This window comes from Hylobates moloch, unplaced genomic scaffold (assembly GCF_009828535.3).
Source record: "Hylobates moloch isolate HMO894 unplaced genomic scaffold, HMol_V3 SCAFFOLD_14, whole genome shotgun sequence".
NCBI lineage: Eukaryota > Metazoa > Chordata > Mammalia > Primates > Hylobatidae > Hylobates > Hylobates moloch.
Genome location: NW_026652289.1, coordinates 69,872,791 through 69,891,843, shown reverse-complemented (window position 1 = coordinate 69,891,843; position 19,053 = coordinate 69,872,791). Strand labels below are relative to the sequence as shown.

Below are 19,053 nucleotides of genomic sequence, written 5' to 3'. Positions count from 1 at the left end.
CGCATGGAGCGTACATTCAAGTGGGGGCAGTCAAGACAATACACAAGTAAACAAATGAACAAGATAACTTTAAATAGTGTTAAAGAGCTATTAAAAATAAAAGTTCTGGCTGGGCGCAGTGGCTCACGCCTATAATCCCAGCACTTTGGGAGGCCGAGGCGGGCAGATCACCAGGTCAAGAGTTCGAGACCAGCCTGACCAACATGGTGAAACCGTGTCTCTACTAAAAATACAAAAATTAGCTGGGGGTGGTGGTGTGCGCCTGTAATCCCAGCTACTCAGGAGGCTGATGCAGGAGAATCACTTGAACCCGGGAGGCGGAGGTCACAGTGAGCCAAGATCACACCACTGCACTCCAGCCTGGGTGACAGAGCAAGACTCTGTCTCAAATAAATCAGTGAATGAATGAATGTTCTAAGGTTCCAAACAACTAGGTTTTACTGAACTAAAACATTACAGTTATGTGGCTGGAATGGAATACGCAAGGGAGAGAGAAATGAGGCTGAAGAAGTATGGAGGGGTCAAGATAGGGAGACCCTTGTAAGTTTAGATATTGCTACTGACCCATAAATAAAAATGAAGCAAATATACATGGAAAGATAATTTTAGAAGAAACGTGAATATGACTTCAAAATCATTTCTAAAATATGACACACTGTTTGAAAAAATCTTAAGATTGTGTCTTTTGGGCTTCTCATTCCTGTAATCATGTAACAACAAAATTTGCTTGACTATGAGGACAGAGAATTTGTTTTTTAAAAAAGCAGCAACAAGACAGGCATGGTGGCTCATGCCTGTAATCCCAGCACTTTGGGAGGCTAAGGCAGGCAGATCACAAGGTCAGGAGTTTGAGACCAGCCTGGCCAACATGGTGAAACCCTGTCTCTATTAAGAAAACACAAAAATTAGCCGGGCATGGTGGCATGCACCTGTAATCCCAGCTACTTGGGAGGCTGAGGCAGGAGAATCGCTTGAACCCAGGAGGCGGAGGTTGCAGTGAGCCAAGATCGAGCCACTGTGCTCCAGCCTGGGCGACAGAGCAAAACTCCATCTCAGAAAAAAAGCAACAACATACTTACGAGGAAGTGTATTAGTCTGTTTTCACACTGCTATAAAGGTACTACCTGAGACTCGGTAATTTATACAGGAAAGAGGTTTAATGACTCACAGTTCCGCATGGCTGGGGGGGCCTCAGGAAACTTACAATCATGGCAGAAGGCAAAAAGGAAGCAAGGCACATCTTACATGGTGGCAGGAGAGAAAGTGTGCACACAGGAAACTGCCATTTTTAAAACCATTGGATCTTGTGAGAACTCACTCACTATCACAAGAACATCATGGGAGAAACCCTTGCCATTAACCAGTCACCTCTCACCAGGTCCCTGCCTCTACACATGAGGATTACAATTCGAGATGAGATTTGGGTGGGGACACAGAGCCAAACTGTATCAGGAAGGTAGTCACTTTCCATAATGGGGCTGACCTTAGAAACACCTATTCTCTTATGTGCGGCATATGGTTTCAATGGAACAGTGTGTCATTAATACATTTTCAGTCTAGGTTATAGAGTTTTCACATCACATGTGGGCCATCGACATTCAGTTCTAATTTTTTTTTTTTTTTTTTTGAGACGAAGTCTAGCTCTGTCGCCAGGCTGGAGTGCAGTGGCGCCATCTTGGCTCACTGCAACCTCTGCCTCCTGGGTTCAAGCGATTCTCATGCCTCAGGCTCCCGAGTAGCTGGGAATACAGGCACGTGCCACCATGCCCAGCTAATTTATGTATTTTTAGTAGAGACGGGGTTTCACCATGTTGGCCAGGATTGTCTCAATCTCTTGACCTCGTGATCCACCTCGGCCTCCCAAAGCACTGGGATTACAGGCATGAGCCACCGCACCCTTCCCAGTTTCTTTTAAAACTCTCTTCACTAAGAGTTCCAAATGAAAATTCAACCAACTAACCCAGAAAAAGGGGGGAAATGTAATGGTTCATGTAAGAAAAGTGCATAAAGAATAGGAATCCCCTGGACTTAAAGACGACTGAAACAAGGACTTGAATGCTGCCAGGACTTTGTTTCACCAACTGCCATTTCTACTTCCCTCTACTTACTACCTTGTCTCAAACTAGCTCCCTCCTCAAAGTTCTAACTGTGGCTTCTAACAGATCATATTTTCTTAGTTTTGCTACCTGGGAGGGGCTGCTCCTCTTCCCTTAGTTTCACTTCAAAAATCTGAGGGAGGCCAGGCACAGTGGCTTATGCCTGTAATCCCAGCACTTTGGGAGGCCAAGGTGGACGGATTCCTTAAGCCCAGGAGTTCAAGACCAGCTTGGGCATCATGGTGAAACTCTTGTCTCTACAAAAAATACAAAAATTAGCCGGGTATGTGCCTGTAGTGGTGTATGCCTGTAGTTCCAGCTACCTGGGATGCTGAGGTGGGAGGACGCTTGAGCCCAGGAGGTCAAGGCTGCAGTGACCCATGACCATACCACTCTACTCCAACCTGGGTGACAGAGTGAGACTCTGACTAAAAAAAAAAGAAAAAAAAAAAGTCTGAGGTAAGGAAAGGGAGACTTCTGCTTCTGGCTATGTTGGAGTAACTTGACTAGCCCTCTTGGATTAGTGGCACCTATAAAACTCGACAAGATGTATTAGGCAACTATTTCCAGCCAGCACAAGACTACTATCTCTGAGAGAAGGGAAACTTAGGCAGTGAGCCCCACAATCATTCCACTTTTTATGGTGTAAAGAGACTGGGAGTAAGAGCAGAGCACAGTGGGTCTGCTGAACTGAGAAGGCAGAGATCATAGGGAGCAGCTGAAACATTTGGAGTCTGTTTGGTGCGACACCAGAGAAGAGGGAGCTGTTCACAGAGGCAGCCCCAGAAATCCATATAGAGGTCCCCACAAGTCCATGGCTGAGGGCTGGGCTGTACATGCTCAGAAAAAAGACCATCTAATGCTTACAGATAGCAGTTGCTACAGGGTTGAGAACAGAATAGAGATACCAGAGGCCAAGAAGTTTTGGCACAAAAGCAGTGCTAAGGGACATTGGATTTCTGGGCCTGCCAAGGTGAACATCTTTAACAATTGCAGCAACAGGCTGGGCAGGTGGCTCATGCCTGTAATCTCAACACTGGGAGGCCGAGGCAGGTGGATTACCTGAGGTCGGGAGTTTGAGACCAGCCTGGCCAACATGGCGAAACTCCATCTCTACTAAAAAAAACACAAAAATTAGCTGGGCGTGGTGGCATGTGCCTGTAATTCCAGCTACTCGGGAGGCTGAGGCACAAGAATCACTTGAACCCAGGAGGCAGAGGTTGCAGTGAGCCAAGATCATGCCACTGCACTCCAGCCCGGGTGACAAAGGGAAACTCTGTCTCAAAAAAAAAAAAAAAAAAAAATTGCAGCAACAGCTGAAACATTAGAAAGGCTGCATATTAGGAGTAAACCCCATCCCCTACAGTAAGACCTATTCTACCTCTGCCTTATCAAAGCCTAAAGTCAAGCCTTGACAAGATGAGCAGGGGAAACAGAGTATGGAGCTTGAGTCCTGCCAACATAGGGCTTGCAAGTCTCCTTAGGCTTTCCATAAATGTGAACTAACAAAGTATAAATAAAACCAAGCATCAACAAGTTTAGGTGACCACTCAGTAACTGAAGTGCCTGCTAAAACAAGAATCATCACTTTTCAGGGAAGACAACAGAATCTAGAGTCTCTAAAACATTATTATTCATAATGTCCAGTGTTCCCTAAAAAATGACTAGACCTACAAAGAGATGAGAAAATGTGATCCATAGTTTTTTAAAATTGGGGTGGACTTTGTTATTCTTATTTGTTTTGTTTTGGAGACAGTCTTTTTTTTGTTTTTTGTTTTTTTTTTTTTGAGATGGAGTCTCACTCTGTCGCCCAGGCTGGAGTGCAGTGGTGCGATCTCTGCTCACTGCAAGCTCCGCCTCCCAGGTTCACGCCATTCTCCTGCCTCAGCCCCTCCGAGTAGCTGGGACTACAGGTGCCCGCCACTACGCCCAGCTAATTTTTTGTATTTTTAGTAGAGATGGGGTTTCACCATGTTAGCCAGGATGGTCTCGATCTCCTGACCTCGTGATCCGCCCGCCTCGGCCTCCCAAAGTGCTGGGATTACAGACGTGAGCCACCGCACCCAGTCTGGAGACAGTCTTGCTCTGTCACCCAGGCAGGAGTGCAGTGGCACCACCTTGGCTCACTGCAACCTCCACATCCCAGGTTTAAGCAATTCTCGTGCCTCATCCTCCTGAGTAGCTGGGACTACAGGCACGCAACAGCACACCCAGCTAATTTTTGTGTATTTTAGTGGAGACAGGGTTTCACCATGTTGCCCAGGCTGGTCTTGAATTCCTGAGCTCAGGCAATCCACCTGTCTCGGCTTCCCAAAGTGCTAGGACTACAGGCATGAGTCACTGCACCCAGCCTTTATTGTATTTGTTAATGGAGCTATTATAAATATGTTTAAAGAATTAAATGAAAATATGTTAATGAAAGAACAGATAGGGAATCTCAGCACAGACATGGAAATTATTAAAATCCTAATGAGATTCTAGAACTGCAAAGAACAATAACTGAAAAGAAAAATTCATCAGATGGGTTTAATAGCAGATTGGAGATGGAGGAAAAATGAACTTGAAGACATACAAACTAACATGTCCAAGTATTTGGAAACAGAGGGTTGAAATGTTGACTCCGAAATTTGAATTTTGGATTTATTCGTCAAAATTAATGTACAGCCCTTAAGACACTATCCATCCAACTCTCTAACATGGGATTCTATCATGGCAGAACAATGACCATTCTTGCAACTATGTATTGAATACCTAATATGTGTACAGAACTGTTCAGAGTACTGGGGATACAGCCGTGACAAAATCCCTGCCTTCATGGAACATACATATTAGAGGGAGACACAAAATTATTTTATATGCTTATTATATGACCAGTAGTGATAAATGCTGAGAAAAAGAAGCCAGAATAAAGTGAATAATAGGCCAGTAGGCCGGGCCTGGTGGCTCAGGCCTGTAATCCCAGCACTTTGGGAGGCCGAGTTGGTCGGATCACGAGGTCAGGAGTATGAGACCAGCCTGACCAACATGGTGAAACCCCATCTCTACTAAAAATACAAAAAAATTAGCCGAGCGTGGTGGCACGTGCCTATAATCCCAGCTACTCACTGAGGCAGGAGAATAGCTTGAACCCGGAAGGCAGAGGTTGCAGTGAGCCGAGATCGCGCCATTGCACTCCAGCCTCGGCGACAGAGTGAGAATCTGTCTCAAAAATAAATAAATAAATAAATAAATAAATAAATAAATAAATAAATAAATAATGGGCCAGCCCGGTGGCTCACGCCTGTAATCCCAGCACTTTGGGAGGCCGAGTCAGGCAAATCACCTGAGGTCAGAAGTTTGAGACCAGCCTGGCCAACATGGTGAAACCCCATCTGTGCTAAAAATACAAAAATAGCAGGGCATGGTGGCATGTGCCTGTAGTCCCAGCTACTCAGGAGGCTGAGGCAGGAGAATCACTTGAACCCTGGAGGCAGACGTTGCAGTGAGCTGAGATCACGCCAGTGCACTCCAGCCTGGGCAACAGAGCAAGACTCAGCCTCAAAAAACAAAAACAAACAAAAAATAAAATGAATAGTGATGGAGGGGTGCTATTTTAGATAGGATGATCAGGGAAGGCCTTTCTGAAGAGGTGGTGTTAAAACATGCAATGTGAATATCTTGTATAGCACTATTCAATTGAAATATTGAAACCACCTATATATTTTTAAATTTTCTAGTAGCCACTTTTTTTTTTTTTTTTTTTTGAGACAGAGTCTCGCTCTGTCGCCCAGGCTGGAGGGCAGTGGCACGATCTCGGCTCACTGCAAGCTCTGCCTCCTGAGTTCACGCCATTCTCCTGCCTCAGCCTCCCAAGCAGCTGGGACTACAGGCGCCTGCCACCAAGCCTGGCTAATTTTTTGTATTTTTCAGTAGAGACGGGGTTTCACCGTGTTAGACAGTATGGTCTCGATCTCCTGACCTTGTGATCCACCCGCCTCGGCCTCCCAAAGTGCTGGGATTACAGGCGTGAGCCACCGCGCCCAGCCCACATTTTTTTTTAAAAGAGTGAGATTTTGATATTTTACTTAACCAATATACCCAACATGTATTAAATACAGAATACTACTAATGAGATTTTTTTTTTTTTTGAGATGGAGTTTCGCTCTTCCACCCAGGCTGAAGTGCAGTGGAGCAATCTCGGCTCACTGCAACCTCCGCCTTCCGGTTTCAAGTGATTCTCTTGCCTCAGCCTCACCAGTAGCTGGGATTACAGGTGCCCGCCACCACGCCTGGCTAATTTTTGTATTTTTGGGGTTTCATCATGTTGGCCAGGCTGGTCTCGATCTCATGACCTCACGATCTGCCTGCCTCGGCCTCCCAAAGTGCTGGGATTACAGGCATGAGCCACTGCGCCCGGCCATGAGGCAGAGGTTGCAGTGAGCCAAGATTGAGCCATTGCACTCCAGCCTGGGTGACAAGAGCAAGACTCCATATTTTTAAAAAAAAACAAAAACAAAAATTAGCCAGTGGTGGTAGTGCACACCTGTAATCCCAGCTACTTGGGAGGCTGAGGCAGGTGAATCGCTTGAACCCAGGAGGTGGAGGTTGCAATGAGCCGAGATTGTGCCACTGCACTCCAGCCTGGGCAATAGAGCAAGACTCTGTCTCAAAAAAAAAAACAAACAAAAAAACAGCAAAAAACTGGCTGCTGTGTTGAAAAGATTGAAGGGGTTCAAGAGTGAAATTGAAAGACTTTAAAGGCTGTTATAGCATTCCAAGTTAAATATGATGGTTATTGAACTAGAGAAGCAGTTGAGGTGATGAGAAGTGTTTCGATTCAGAATTCATTTTGAAAGTTTATTGTACTTTAAAATTGGACATTGGGTATGAGAAAGAAAAACTGCATTCAGTAAGGCAGAGAATACTTAAGGAGGTGCAGGTTTGAGAGAAAATTAAAAATTTAGTTTTGACCACATTAAGTTTCAGATGACCATTGCCATCAAGTAATTGCAACAGTGGAGCAAAATAGCAGTTCTGGTGTTTCAATATTTAATATGAATATTATTGCCTTACTGAGTTGCAATAAGTGACAAAAACATATACATCATAGAATTAACATAAGAATGAACTGTGAAGAACAAATGCCTTATATTTCAGGTAAAAGGTAAATATATTCCATGTACTCTGGAATAAGGACCTACTGAAAGACTGCTGAAGATTTGAGGTGTTTGTATTACATTACTTTTTTTTTTTTTTCTGAGACGGAGTCCCGCCCCATTGCCCAGGCTGGAGTGCAATGACGTGATCTTGGCTCACTGCAACCTCTGCCTCCCAGGTTCAAGGGATTCTCCTGCCTCAGCCTCCCGAGTAGCTGGGATTACAGGCACGTGCCACCACACCCGGCTAATTTTTTGTATCCTTAGTAGAGTCGAGGTTTCACCATGTTGGCCAGGCTGTTCTCGAACTCCTGACTTCGTGATCCACCCACCTCTGCCTCCCAAAGTGCTGGGATTACAGGCGTGAGCCACCATGCCCAGCCTACATTTTTTTTTTTTTGAGATGGAATCTCATTCTGTCCCCTAGGCTGGAGTGCAGTAGCATGATCTTGACCCACTGCAACCTCTGCCTCTCGGGTTCAACCAATTCTCCTGACTCAGACTCCTGAGTAGCTGAGATTACGGGCACGTGCCACCACACCCAGCTAATTTTTGTATTTTTAGTACAGATGGGGTTTCACCATGTTGGCCAGGCTGGTCTCAACTCCTGACCTCATGTGACCCGCCCACCTCGGCCTCTGAAAGTGCTGGGATGACAGGCGTGAGCCACCGCGCCTGACCCTATTACATTACTTAATGAACACTATTTCATTAGTGTCTTCATATAGCAGTAGTTTTGAATAGTTTAAAAAGCATTCAAGCTGTGTATGGTGGCATGTGCCTGTAGTTCCAGCTACTCAGGAGGCTGAGGTGAGAGGATCATTTGAGCCCAGGAGTTTGAGTCCAGTCTGGGCCGCCCGGGCAATATAGCAAGACTCCACCTCTTAAAAACAAAACAAAACAAAACAAAAAAAACAGAAAGCAAAAATACCTGCTACTAGCTTTTTGCATTAATTACATTTTTTTCCTGTGGCCACTGCTTTACATCTAAAAATACTTCATACTTTTTTAAGTTCATATTTTTAGACCATTATTTTATTCTAAAATTTTGGACTAGATTGTTACAGAAGCTTTAAGACATTAACTACTACCGTTTAAGGAGTAAGGAAAGCATCTTGCTAAGTGCTTTCATAAATAATCTAATTTGATCTTCACAACAATTCACTTAGATATTGCAGAAAAGGAGGCTAGGAGAGAGACCATGGGATATAAATTAAGGTAAAAACCAGAACATAACAATTATCCCTTGTGAAAAAATGGTGTTAAAATGTTAAAAAAAATCGCCAATGGACTTAGGCTTACTATCAGCAACCTTTCTAAACTTAATAATTTTTTTTTTAATAGAGGTCTCACTATGTTGCCAAGGCTGGTCTTGAACCCCTGAGATACAATGATCCTCCCACGTCAACCAACCAAAGTGCTGAGATTATGGCCTGGCCCTAAACTTACCAAATTTAACAATGGTAATAATATTGCCATACGAGGTGGTATAATGAGCAGAATAGGGGCTTGAGTCTCTATTATATTTCTTACTAGATGATTGTGATTGTCTTTGGATATGGCATGTTTTTCTTCTTTTTTCAAATTTCAGTGTCTTCAACTGAAAGGCAGGGAACAAATATCACCTATTCTCCCTACCTCATAGGGTTATTAGGAGAATCAAAATGCATATAAAAGTGCTCTTTGGAAATAGCATATTTTACTTAAGTTTTAGGAACATGAAGGTTTGAAATAACGATTTCTTGGAAAATTTTTCCCCCAGAAATATTTCTAATTTTTACCTGATTTAAAAATAACTTTATTAGCCAGTCCTCGATACTGGGAGGCTGAGGTGGGAGGATCACTCGAGCCCAGGTGTTTAAGGATGCAGTGGGTTATGATCATGCCGCTGCACTCAAGCCAGGAGTGCAGAGGAAGTCCCTGTCTCTAAACAAAGAGCAAAACAAAACTTTAGGGGCTGTGTGCAGTAGCTCAGGCCTGTAATCCCAGCACTTTCGGAGGCCAAGGCAGGAAGATGGCTTGAACCATGGATTTTGAGGTTGCAATGAGCTTTAATAACTTCAGCCTGGAGAACGGAGTGAGACCCTGTCTCTAAAAATAAATCAATAAATAAAATAAACTTTAGTAATAATGGGGTAACTGTTTAGTTGGTATTTTACTGCTTTCCATGATACACTCTGGATAAACTAATTATTTGTTGGATTCCACTGAACTTTTCAGGAATCTATTTTTGTGTGTGTGGACTGTTACTATTAATAGTTCTGTGCTGTGTATACCACCAGCTCCCAATAAATGTCGCATTCAGAGCATTTTTGTACTAGGAAGATTTAGGGTGCAAATGAACTCTGACGGAAGAATCTGTAGTATACAAGGTTTTCAGAAGACAACCCACCTGCTTCATACTTCGAAATAGAAATAATGAGATTCACAGCGGTATGTTATTTCTGCTTACTTCTCAGCCTCTCTTGCCATCTTCCCCCTGCCCTCCCATCCTCTTTTCCTAGCGCACAGAACTACTTCTCCAATGGCTCAACACAGTCTCATCTTTGGACTTTTCCCTCTGTTGTTTCCTTTACCCAGACGCTCTTTCCCCTGCAACACCAACTCCTCCTTTTTGTCTCAGATGTTATCTTATGAAACCGGCCGGGCGCGGTGGCTCACGCTTGTAATCCCAGCACTTTGGGAGGCCGAGGCGGGCGGATAATGAGGTCAGGAGATCGAGACCACGGCGAAACCCCGCCTCTACCAAAAATACAAAAAATTAGCCGGGGTCCCAGCTACTCGTAGAGGCTGAGGCAGGAGAATGGCGTGAACCCTGGAAGCGGAGCTTGCAGTGAGCCGAGATCGCGCCACTGCACTCCAGCCTGGGTAAAAAAAAAAAGAAACCTTCCCAGACCTCCTCGCCGGTACCCTCATGTGTTCTACAACGCCTATCATGCCATCCTTGTATTCGCTTTATCAGTTTTTAAATTCTGTTTACTTGAGTGTCTTCCTCAATAGATTATGATCTTTGGCCGGGCGCGGTGGCTCACGCCTATAATCCCAGCACTTTGGGAGGCCGAGGAGGGCGGATCACGAGGTCAGGAGTACGAGACCAGCCTGACCAACGTGGTGAAACCGTCTCTACTAAAAATACAAAAATTAGCCGGGCGTGGTGGCGCGCGCCTGTAATCCCAGCTACTCGGGGTGCTGAGGCAGAAGAATCGCTTGAACCCGGGAGGCGTAAGTTTGAGCAGACATCGCGCCACTGCACTCCATCCTGGGCGACAGAGTGAAGACTCCGTCTCAAAAAAAAAAAAAAAAAAACAAACATGACCTTTGGGGAAGGCAGTGTCCGTGTCTGCCTGGCTCACTGTTTTACCCGTCGCACCTAGTTATTTTTTCAATAATTTTTTTTTTTTTTTTTTTTTTTGAGACGGAGTCTCCCTCTGTCGCCCAGGCTGGAATGCAGTGGCACGATCTCGGCTCACTGCAAGCTCTGCCTCCCGGGTTCACGCCATTCATTCTCCTGCCTCAGCCTCCCGAGTGGCTGGGACTACGGGCGCCTGTCACCGCACCCGGCTAGTGTTTTTTGTATTTTTTTAGTAGAGACGGGGTTTCACCATGTTAGCCAGGATGGTCTCGATCTCCTGACCTCGTGATCCGCCCGCCTCGGCCTCCCGAAGTGCTGGGATTACAGGCTTGAGCCACTGCGCCCGGCCAATAAATACTTCTTGATCGAATAAGGAGAGTGGCTTGGAGTTTCAGTGAAAAATAATGTTCTTCCAACCACTAGGCTTGGTTTTCCGATACCCCACTGGAACTGGATTCTCCGGACTGATACATTTTCACTGTGTGGAGCTGACCGTCCTTTGACCTAGGGTCGCAGGTAGGAGCCCACTGGCCTGAAAGATCCGAGTTTTCAACCTGCAGAATCACCGCCAACATAGGGTTGAGTCGAAGGACATGAATATTTATGACCCAAAAGCGACTGCTACGCCCTCTAGGCAATGAGCTGGAAAGGGAACCTTCAAGGGCCACCGAAATCCCAGGAAAGGCGCCAGATTCGCTTTCTCCCGGCCTCGGGCAGAGCTCCCTACAAACTACCTCCTCCAGCGCGCCAAGCCGTTAGTCCCGCCTTATCCCCTCGGCTCCACCTACCCAGCGCGCCCACAGTTACTAAACCCTAGCCGCCAGGGTGCCCGACGCGTTCCTAAGCCCCGCCTCCGGGGCAAGGGCGCGCTCCCCCTCCCAGCTCGGCCCAAGCAGTTCCGTTAGGAGCGGGAGGAAAAACCGTCTTTCGGGTCCCCGCCTCTCCACTCCTAACGCTTTACTCCCTACTCGCCCTGCGACCACTACACAGCCGGCTACGGAGGCCCCTAACGTACAAATATCCCCCAGGCCCTTGCTTATCCGGATAGGTTTTGTCCTTCCTTAATCCACCCAGTACTAAGGCCTTATGTTCAATTTTTCTCTGGGATTCAGACTAGAGAGTTTCTTCCGGCGTAAGGAACTTCAACGCTCTTCACGGAAGTAAAAGTGTTTTTTTGGTTGTTGTTGCCGTAGTGGCTGCCCGCATTCCTTCCCTCCCGCCTCGCGGAATTGTGGCGGGAGGGGGAGGAGGAAGTCAGGGCGCCTGCGCGGAGAGGCCGCTTTCCATCCGGGTCCCTGTCCGTGCGGTGCAGCAGGTCGGTAGGCGGGAAATGGCGACTGGCTGAAGGAGCTGGTTCTGTTGCTGCTGCGGGGTAAGCGGGAAAGACACCACACATTGCGCAGTCGGGACCATCGCCGGAGCCTGAGGACACTTCTCTGTCGTCACAGTTAGGTAATCCCCTTCGTCCAGACGCTGCCGCTGCTTCCAGTTTTAGTCCTCCTCGTCTTCCAGGGCCGTCTGCCGGGATCTCCTCCCCTTCTAAACCTGGTCCTCCAGCGGCTCTGGCGCCTTGGTAGGCATGCACTCTTTGGCGCTTCATACGTCCGCTGTGCGGAGCCGCTCCTTTCTGGACTTTCCCCTGGGAACAGAAAGGGAGCTCACTTCCCGCCAGCTTCACCTCCTAGGTTGCGGCCTGCGTTGTGATTTCTGGGGTTAGATTTCACTTTGCTACCCACCCCCACTCCGATCTCACGTTCCTAGTCCCCAACCTCTGGGTAATTAAGTTAGAAGTTTAGCTTTTTTAACCTTTTTGGCCCACTTGATGTTTTCGGCATTTCATTCTTTTCGAGTAGGGTGCTTTTAGGGGGGCGTTGCTCTTATCTCAGTTCTTATAAACACCTTTTCAGAATCTGGAAGAAGGGATTTGACTAAGTTCTGTTTATCTTTTGTACTGTTAAAATCTCGAGTTGACATTGTTACTTTTTCAAATCGGGATGGTAGTAAGGAACAGTCTATGTGGAAGGCCTCTGGTTTCCATAGTGGTCAGTTAAAGAGTGAACCTTATTATACTTAATATTTTCTGCTTTCTTTGGATTTTAAATGCCTGTATGAGTGTTTACTTTTGCATTCTTGACCAGAGTTCTGTGGTAAATAATTGCATACGTAAATCTTGTTTATTTACTTCTCACCCTAGTGGTGGCTGGATTTGTGAATGATGTGAAACACTTCAGCGTACCTTAGGGAAACCTATAGAGATCTAAGAGCTCGTAAACTTACCTGAGATCCTGAAATGAAACGTACTCAGTAGATGTTCCTCTGAGGCAGGGATTTATCTTCCTAATGCTGGTAACGCAGTACCAAGATGAATTTCTTAAGTGGGTATACAAATTAGTGACTTGAAATGATGGATTTATCTGTGTGATTTTCAGATTGTAGATTGCTTTGTCTCCCCATTCTTTGCCCAGTTTTAAATTTTCGTTCCTGGTCCATTTGTTATTCTTAGAAAAGGGAAATGGCGTGTTAAAGCTAGTTTTACTATATTTCTTTACTTTTTCTTTCCTTTTTTGAAAATTACATTGCAGACCAATTGTTCATAAAGAGAAGTAATAAGGAGGCTGTTGGTGTTTTCGGAATTTATTAATCATGTTGAATTTGGGATCTTTGTAGGTTTTTTTGTTTTGTTTTCACTAATCAAATTAAAATTTTAGAAACTTTTCACATTGAATATCAGTTGATATTTGTAACTCAAGTTTTCACTTCTGGATAGGTCCAGTTTAGAGAATTTCACTATTGTTTGCAAGATGTTATGGTTAATTTTCAATAATAAACAGGAACACACAAACATTATTATAATCCTCATTTGGTAGACTTTGCCCAAGGTCATAAAGAAAGTCAAGCAAAATGTAGCTCTTATGTGAAGGAGTTTTTTAGGATTGAGTTGAATAGTGGAGGTACAGGCACGTTAACTACTTGCCGAGTCAGTTAACTACTTGCCGAGTCAGTTTATTTAAAAAATGGAGCCAAATATGCAACTTAAAGGGATCTTAAATCATTGGTCTAGTATATAGGTTTTGTCTGTATTTTAATGACCTTTTTGGGTAGTTAATAGCATTAATGTTTTTAATAAAAATTAGTTTGCAGCTAGCTGAGTGAGCATTGTACACCTTGTTTTCAAGAGTTCTCCTAAATTGTGAAGTACTACATGCATTCAGTACTTGCAGTCTTTTAATGCTTTTCTCAGAGTTGAAAGAATGTATAAGCTGGCTGGGTGGGGTGGCTCACGCCTGTAATCCCAGCACTTTGGGAGGCCAAGGCAGGTGGATCACAAGATCAGGAGTTTGAGAACAGCCTGGCCAACATAGTGAAACTCCATCTCTACTAAAAATACAAAAATTAGCCGGGCATGGTGGCGCACACCTGTAGTCCCAGCTACTCGGGAGGCTGAGACAGGAGAATCGCTTGAACCCAGGAGGCGGAGGTTGCAGTGAGCTGAAGACCACCCCACTGTACTCCAGCCTGGTGACAGAGCGAGACTCCGTCTCAAAAAAAAAGAATGTAAAAGCTGTAAATGATATAGTCCTTAACCTTTGTGGACTTGTAGCTATATAGAAAATCTAAATAGGATTGCATAGGAATATCAGGGTTTGTATATTTCAAAAGATTCCATTCTACATAGTGTCTCTTGTGCATTTAACTTGAGCTGGTAATGTTACTATTTTCTCACTGTTAAGAAATTAAGAATTGGGGAAGTCTTCTCTTTCCAGATTCATCTAGCTGATCTCAAGTTTGTGATTTCTGGTTAAGTGGTTTTCCATGAGATTATTATATAACAGAGTCCATCTAATTCTGGTTAAGGAAACTTGGACCTGTTGTTCACCAACAATGTACTAGATTCTGGATTTGTAGCTATAGATGTTAGTTGAGTAAAATGGCATTTATTTACTTTTTTAATTTTTTAGAGATAGGGGTCTCTCTCTGTGGCCCAGGTTGGAGTGCAGTGGTGCGATCATAGCTCACTGCAGTCTTGAACCCCTGGGCCTATGCGGTCCTCCTGCTTCAGCCTCCCAAGTAGCTGGGACTACAGGCACATGCCACCACACCTGGCTAATTTTTTTATTTTTTTGTAGAGATGGGGTCTCACTATGTTGCCCAGGCTGGTTTGCAACTCCTAGCTACAAGCAATCCTCCTGCCTTAGCCTCCCAAAGTGCTGGGAAGACGGGTATTTGCCACCAAGCCGACTCCAAAATGGTATTAATTTATCCTAATCATAGGAGACTATGCTTTAGATTGATGAGATAATGAATGAAATGGTTTGCCAGAATTTAAAGCAATATCTAATTGTAACTTACCAAGTTGTGAAAGCATACAGTAGAAAAGACACTTTAAGTCACAAATATCAAGTGTGCTGAGAGGAGTTTATTTGTGGTGTGCTCTAAGTAATTTTTGTGGTTAAAAGTAAGCTAAAAAGTACCTGACTGTTTTAAGTAAATTGGCTACAGGGGGTCATTTGCTACTTTTTTTTTTTTTTTTTTTGAGACAGAGTTTCGCTCTTGTTGCCCAGGCTGGAGTGGAATGGTGTGATCTTGGCTCAGTGCAGACTCCACCTCCTGGGTTCAAGTAATTATCCTGCCTCAGCCTCCTCAGTAGCTGAGACTACAGGCACGTGCCACCACACCTGGCTAATTTTTGTATTTTTAGTAGAGACGGGGTTTCTCTGTTTTGGCCAGGCTGGTCTTGAACTCCTGACCTCAGTTGATCCACCCACCTCGGCCTCCCAAAGTGCTGGGATTACAGATGTGAGCCACCGCACCTGGCCCACTTTTTTTTTTTTTTAATGGAGACGGGGTCTCGCTATGTCACCCAGACTGGTCTCAAACTCCTAGGCTCAAGTGATTCTCCCTCCTTAAGCCTCCCAAAGTGCTAGGCTTACCGGCATGAGCCACTGCACCTGGCTCATGATGAGGAGACTTGACAGATATGGAACCCATGTTAAAACTGTTTAATTGCAGCTTTGGTTTTCACTTACTTGGCATTTGCCAGGAGGCATATTTCTAAGCCAGACATATATTCACTAGTGTTTGTATGACTACATTAATTTTTTAATTTAAACTATATTAAATTGTAATTGGACCTGCATTACAAATAGGTAGACTAGGTAGTTGACTGTGTGGTATAATTTGAGAATAGCCAATGCCTAACTCTATTTATATCTCTCCAGTGTTTTTCTAAATGTCCTGTTTAAAAATCACAAATTCTCTGAAAGAGGAAACTTTAAAAATTGTCTTTTGTTGACAGTATTAGCACAGATTGACTATCAAATAAGCTTACTGGTACCACACACAGGGTGAGGGTTCAGAGACAAGGAAACATAGGAGAGTTTTTTTTTGGTTTTTTTTTGAGATGGAGTTTCGCTCTTGTTCCCCAGCCTGGAGTGCAGTGGCTATCTCAGCTTACTGCAACCTCTGCCTCCTGGGTCAAGCCATTCTCCTGCCTCAGCCTCCCAAGCAGCTGGGATTACAGGCACCGACCACCACGGCTGGCTAACTTTGTATTTTTTTTCTTTATTAGAGATGAGGTTTCACCATGTTGGTCAGGCTGGTCATGAACTCCTGACCTCAAGTGATCCACCCGCCTCAGCCTCCAAAGTGCTGGGATTACAGGTGTGAGCCACCGCGCCTGGCCAGGAGAGTTAAGTTTTTATGCACTGGCTGTGATTAGAAGGGGTGTAGAATATAGGAGCATTGTCTTGGAAAGATGACAGGCGTGGTGGGGATAGAATTATAGTGAGAAACTTTGGCTGCTTGGAGTCCTTTGGGATCCTGACAGTAAGGAATAGTGAGACTAAGTGTGGCCCCAAGAAGAATTGTAAGACCTTAAAGGCAAATATTTTAATGAAGGTCACAGTAGGCCAGTTGACTATACTAGGGACTATGTATTTTGTGATATCCATATGTTCCTATATTATTATTTTTTTATTATTATTATTATTTTTTGAGATGAAATCTTGCTCTGTCGCCCAGGCTGGAGTGCAGTGGTGTGATCTTGGCTCAATGCAACCTCCGCCTCCCGGGTTCAAGCAATTCTCCCACTTCAGCCTCCCAGGTAGCTGGGATTATAGGTGCACGCCACCATGCCCGGCTAGTTTTTGTATTTTTTTAGTAGAGATGGGGTTTCACCATGTTGGCCAGGCTGTTCTCGATCTCCTGACCTTGTGATCCGCCTGCTTTGGCCTCCCAAAGTGCTGGGATTACACGTGTGAGCCACTGCGCCCAGCCTATTATTATTATTTTTTTGAAACAGAGTCTCTCTCTGTCTCCCAGGCTGCAGTGCAGTGGCGCCATCTCAGCTCAATGCAACCTCTGCCTCCCAGATTCAAGTGATTCACCTGTCTCAGCCCCCGGAGTAGCTGGCATTACAGGTGCCCGCTACTGCACCTGGCTAATTTTTTATATTTTTAGTAGAGATAGGGTTTCACCATGTTGGCCAGGCTGGTCTCGAACTGCTGACCTCACGATGATCCACCTGCCTCTGTCTCCCAAAGTGCTGGGATTACAGGCGTGAGCCACCGCACCTGGCTGATTCCTGTGTTAGACTGAAGAAAAAAGAGAAAGTCTGTATTAAACATAAATGATCAACATGGGATTCTAGCATGGAAATGTGTTTGCTGATTTGATTAAAACAACACAACAGGCCGGGCTCGGTGGCTCATGATTGTAATCCCAGCACTTGGGAGGCTGAGGCAGGCGGATCCCCTGAGCTTAGGAGTTCGAGACCAGCCTGGGCAACATGGTGAAACCCTGTCTCTACCTAAAATATAAAAATTAGCTGGGCATGGTGACTCACATCTATAGTCCCAGCCACTAGCAGGGCTGAGTAGGGGGAATTGCTTGAGCCCAGGAGGTTGAGGCTGCAGTGAGCCGTGAGGGTGCCATCCATTGCACTCCAGTCTTCCAGCCTGGGTGACAGAGCAAGACCCCCTGCCTCAAAAAAAAAAAAAAAAAAAAAAAGGGACAGAAAATAGCGAAACAGCGTACTAGTAGAAGATACTTGGGATTACAAGTGTGAGCCACGGTGCTCAGCCTAAGTAGGAATTTAAATATTTTATATACATATATATATATACACACACACACACACACTTTTTTTTTCTTTTTCTTTCTTTTTTTTTTTTGAGACAGAGTCTCTCTCTGTCGCCCAGGCTGGAGTGCAGTGGCGCAATCTCGGCTCACTGCAAGCTCCACCTCCTGGGTTCACGCCATTCTCTTGCCTCAGCCTCTCAGAGTAGCTGGGACTACAGGCGCCTGCCACCACGCCCGGCTAATTTTTTGTATTTTTAGTAGAGACGGGGTTTCACCGTGGTCTCAATCTCCTGACCTCACGATCCGCCCGCCTCGGCCTCCCAAAGTGCTGGGATTACAAGCGTGAGCCACTGCGCCCGGCCCACACTTTTTTTTTCTTTTGAGATGGAGTATCACTCTGTTTCCCAGGCTGGAGTGCAGTGGCACAATCTCAGCTCACTGCAACCTCTGCCTCCCTGGTTCAAGTGATTCTCCTGCCTCAGCCTCCTGAGTAGCTAGGACTACAGGTGCACGCCACCACGCCCGGCTAATTTTTGTATTTTTTTTGTTTTTGTTTTTCTTTTTTGAGACAGAGTCTTGCTCTGTCACCCAGGCTGGAGTGCAGTGGCGTGATCTCGGCTCACTGCTAGCTCTCCCTCCCAGGTTCACGCCATTCTCCTGTCTCAGCCTCCTTAGTAGCTGGGCCTACAGGCACCCGCCACCGCACCTGGCTAATTTTTTGTATTTTTAGTAGAGTCAGGGTTTCACTGTGTTAGCCAGGATAGTCTCGATCTTCTCACCTCGTGATCCACCTGCCTTGGCTTCCCAAAGTGCTGGGATTACAGGCGTGAGCCACCGCACCTGGCCTTTTGTATTTTTTTAGTAGAGACGGGGTTTCACCATATTGGCCAGGCTGGTCTCAAACTCCTGACCTTGTGATCCGCCCGCCTTGGCCTCCCAAAGTGCTGGGATTACAGGCGTGAGCCACCATACCTGGCCTTAAAAGTATATTTTTAATCCCAGCACTTTGGGAGGTTGAGGGCAGGAGTTCAAGACCAGCCTGGCCAACATGGCAAAACCCCCTTTCTACAAAAAAAAAAAAAAAAAACAAAAAAAAAAAGCTAAAAAACAAAAGTTAGGCATGGTGGCATGCATGCTTGCCTGTAATCCCAGCTACTCAGGTGGCTGAGGCACAAGACTCCCTTGAGCTGAGGAGGCGGAGGTTGTAGTGAGCCGAGATGGTGCTATCGCATGCCAGCCTGGGTGACAGAGCGAGACTCCATCTCAAAAAAAAGAAAAAAAAAAAAAGGCTGAGTGCGGTGGCCTATGCCTGTAATCCCAGCACTTTGGGAGGCCAAGGTGGTTAGATCACGAGGTCAAGAGATCGAGACCATCCTGGCCAACATGGTGA

At 45.3% G+C, this 19,053-nt stretch overlaps 1 protein-coding gene across 9 annotated transcripts in view; it reads left to right on the top strand.

Moving 5' to 3' along the window:
- The window catches only part of CTDSPL2 (CTD small phosphatase like 2), a 126,659-nt gene that overhangs the window by 2,759 nt on the left and 104,847 nt on the right, over positions 1–19,053 (top strand). Inside the window, exon 1 of one of the 9 annotated variants that reach the window (XM_032175470.2) lies at positions 11,878–11,955. The exons of 2 other annotated variants lie outside the window; for them this stretch is intronic. The gene's annotated coding sequence lies outside the window, so the exon portion shown is untranslated. Of the gene's footprint in view, positions 1–11,877; positions 12,036–12,055; positions 12,157–14,747; positions 14,833–19,053 lie in introns of those variants that run through there. 6 more of the 9 variants (XM_032175467.2, XM_032175469.2, XM_032175468.2 and 3 more) reach the window with 6 other exon arrangements.